The sequence below is a fragment of the Macrobrachium nipponense genome, chromosome 32 (assembly GCF_015104395.2).
Source record: "Macrobrachium nipponense isolate FS-2020 chromosome 32, ASM1510439v2, whole genome shotgun sequence".
Taxonomy (NCBI): Eukaryota; Metazoa; Arthropoda; class Malacostraca; order Decapoda; family Palaemonidae; genus Macrobrachium; species Macrobrachium nipponense.
In genome coordinates, this window is record NC_061094.1 from 65,636,836 (window position 1) to 65,640,630 (window position 3,795).

At 40.2% G+C, this 3,795-nt stretch overlaps 1 pseudogene; it reads right to left on the minus strand.

The window, feature by feature from the left end:
- Positions 1–285: 285 nt before the first annotated feature.
- Positions 286–2,352, minus strand: LOC135207561 (cathepsin B-like; annotated as a pseudogene).
- Between the last annotated feature and the right edge of the window lie 1,443 nt (positions 2,353–3,795).

Consider the following 3,795-nt stretch of genomic DNA (forward strand, 5'->3'; position numbering starts at 1 on the left):
TATTACTTCAAGTTTTTAATTCATTACAGCTCTACCTTTCTATGATGAGTGCAGTTCATATAAACATGTTACTTAAAACCATAATTGTGTATAGGATTCGTATTCATAGGAATTGCCTGTTTTAAGACATTTGTAGCAATGAAAATTTCAAAATATTTTGTATTTGGAAAAAGTTGTAACAACGATTACTTGTTACAATTGAAAGTTTAGAAGACTCAACAGTGCCAATCATAGGTTATTCATCTTTGAATAAGAAGGATAAAATCATGGAAATAATAAATCAAAGCAGATTTCAGTTTTATTTTAACCTTCTGGAACACAAAAAAGATCCTGATAATGACCGGAAGGCAATATATAATAGGAAAACAACGGAGTATTTCAATGACGAATCCTGACCATAAATCATATCTACAGAGCCCTAGGAATACCCGTCACGATATTGCCTTCGATGCCACACTCGTTTGTGCCACGGAGGATTTTGAAGAGCCCTTTATCACCCCAGTCATAGTTCCAGGAGTTGGCAACCAGCCAGTAGGGCTCGCCACCTTCCACTCCCCAGCCGATGATACGGATAGCATGTCCACCAAGAGGTAGGATACCGGACGTGTGCTTGTAAACCCCTGATTTATAACTAAGGAAGTCATTGTAGACGTTAAAGGACGCCTCGACAGGCCCGTTGGTCATGATATCGTACTGCATGTCCTGCTCCTGTCTGTCGAAGGTGTAGACTTCAGACCCGAAGCGTTTGTTCTTCTTCGTAGCCCAACCCAGACCGTATTCTGGAATGCACTCGGCTGTGCAGTCGGGCGTTGGCAGGATATCCTCGCAAGGAGGTCTCTCTCCTTCCGCGTGGTGCTCGCACTCGTAGAACGAGTAGGGCTTGCATCCCTGGGAGCTATTGAAGCGACCTCCAGAGACGATGCCGTCGCTTATCCAGTAGTTGAAAGAATGGGGGCTTGGAGCCAAGCCTCCGTTGCAGCCCATACCACACGGTACAGCAGCAGGACACCAGGTCTTCGTCCGAGTAGCGGAAACTGGTGTCGTTGTTGTGGATGCATTCCCTGTCGCTCATGACACTGACAGCTCCAACGGCCTGGGATGAATTTAAACTCAAGTGAATATTTCAATCAAGGTTGCCAGGTCATAAACTTATATGGAAATCTCAAATCAAAGGTCCAGTGTCACCAGAAGATATTTACATCGTTTACTGTTGTGAGTTGAAAACAACTCGGGTGATAGAAAGAAATTTGATAATTGCCCAAAAGGTGATGTCTGCCTTACCTTTTTAATAAAAGGCATCCCTTGTATAAAGATCATCGGGGAAGCAAAACCATACTAACAATTTGTTCGATGCTTTTCACGGCAAATATTGATGCCAAATTCTACATAGTAGTAGGTACTTTATGTAATAAACTATATCAGACATACTTGTGCTCAAGAAAGGTCAATCATTTAAAAAAAGTTACTACAATTTTCAACAAAAACACATCCCATTAAGATACTAGTGAGTTGTTGTTAAAAGGTGCTCTCTTGGAAAACTACATAAATTTCACAAAAGCTAATAGTAACATTACGTGCAATAGAATACCAAGCAGTGAGTTCAAAGTTAGTTTGATATGAATTTAATCAGAATTTTGCAAAGGCAGTGCCATAAAGAATAGGAACGGCATCAGTACAATGAGGCTTTGTAATTTGTTAATAGAAGACCATAGTCTTTGGTTTTCTCTTTGGTTTTCTTCAACAAGCTGACGAAGTCCACAAGATGTCGCAAATTTACTCTGTTGCTATTGTGCTTTTTTCTTTTTTTCAAATTTACTGCTTCTAAACATCAACAGGAAAATCTAGGGAAGGACATAACAGGACGTCCATTAGGGAAAAACCCAGATACTTATGGAGAAAGGGCATAAATGACCATTAGGACCACAAGGGAATTCAGGCATAAAATGCACAGATTAGATTTAGAACATATTACACGCCTGACTTTGAGATCCCAATGAAAGGACTCCTTCATACCCCTTTTCTTCCTCATGCCTGATGGCAAACGAGGAAAAGGGTTACGACGTCCTCTTGAGGGAGGAAATGTAGAATAAAAACCATGGTAAAACAGAAGAACATACCCAACAAGATCCGCATGACCCTTGGTCACGAATTTCGGAGATGGTTGGGCAGTGTGGCCACGCCTCTCTCGAATCGAAACTCTCTGGGACTTCGAATCCTTCTGGAACAATGCCGACTTTTCTGGGGAGATCGATCTTTTCGTCTCCTTCAATGACACCAAGGAGTCCCTTTATGAACTCCATGGGCGTGTCCTCTGGGAAGTTCCGTCCAGACCTGAACCAGAAAATGGAAATTTTTAACTCGTGAGATGTCAATCCTCTGTTAATTATACTTTACTTGTACGTATAAGATTGCGTTTATCAAAGTGATTGCTATTGAAATTTTTATCTTTTGCCGCCAGGTTTACAAGTCACATTTTGTTGAACATAACAGCGTATCGTAATTGGCATAATTATTACTACAAGAATTGGTTGAGATGGTGTCATTACACGTGGTTGAAGGTGTCATTACGACGCGTAAGTGCAATGAACGAACGGTCACTATCCTCATAATATCACTGTTGTGGGGATTATATATATATAAAAAAGCACGTGATCGAAATCTGAAGTAAACAGCCAATTATGAGCTGTTAGAAAAAAAACTAGTTCAACCTTACACGAAGACTGTTTGCCATTGATTTCTTGGATGTAGTCATCAGAGAGATAGTGAAGGTTAGCCGACGCGGCTGCGACTAGGGCGAGGAAAAGAAAGGCCTTCATTCTGTAAAATAAATAAGTAAAATAAAATGAGAGAGAGAGAGAGAGAGAGAGAGAGAGAGAGAGAGAGAGAGAGAGAGAGAAGCATGATTATTGACATCCAGATCGAACAGTAGTAATGCTTCTCGTCTTACGTAGTTGGCCAGTGGAAAAATTAAGACAGGTTTGTGTCCCACCCTTCTTATTAACTGTTCAGCCAGGGATGAATATTCTGCACAGAGTTTCACCAGCTCTAGCATCTCTTACATCTGACATAAAGATACACAAGATGCTCATTCACACCACTTTCACTTTGCTACAATCGCTGGACTATACCTTCCTGCCCTCCACTGTTGACCTTACTCAGTTCTAAGGCCCTGGCATTAGATCTCTGTCGATTTTCATACCAAACACTCCTATTTTTTTCTCTGGGTATGTGCTGTTTTCCTATTTAGGTGCTCTGACAATACCTTTGAAGGGTATTATGACATGACTATGTATAGCTGTCCCAACAATACCTCAGAAGTGTATTTCGAACTGAATATTCAATCTTTTGTCGGAAATATTACAATCTAGAGTATGCAATTAAGCTCAAATCAGCCGTTTGATGTTTTTACGAAAAATAATGCAATATATTGAAATTTTATTAAGACGTGGCGAATTCACTACCATTCTGGATTTGTCTTGGGACGAACTCTTCTTTCAACATTAAATAAATGTACAGTAAAAGATTACTTGAAATGCTTACCTGGCGGGCTACAACTCCTTTGCCCAACAGAAATTCGAAAGTAACCGGTTGACCTCCTTTCTTACCTTTTATTTCGCGATGATTCTGTATTGCCACATACCGGGCATGTTACCAAGTGCTGTTTTATCACTTCAGCAATTTACATGAGTATTTGGTCTAAGTTTTGTTGGGTATCTTGAATACGAAAGATGCTCTTATGAATTTACATTGTGCCTTTGGTCACGAAGCGAGTGCTTTTAGATAAGACGAATAAAT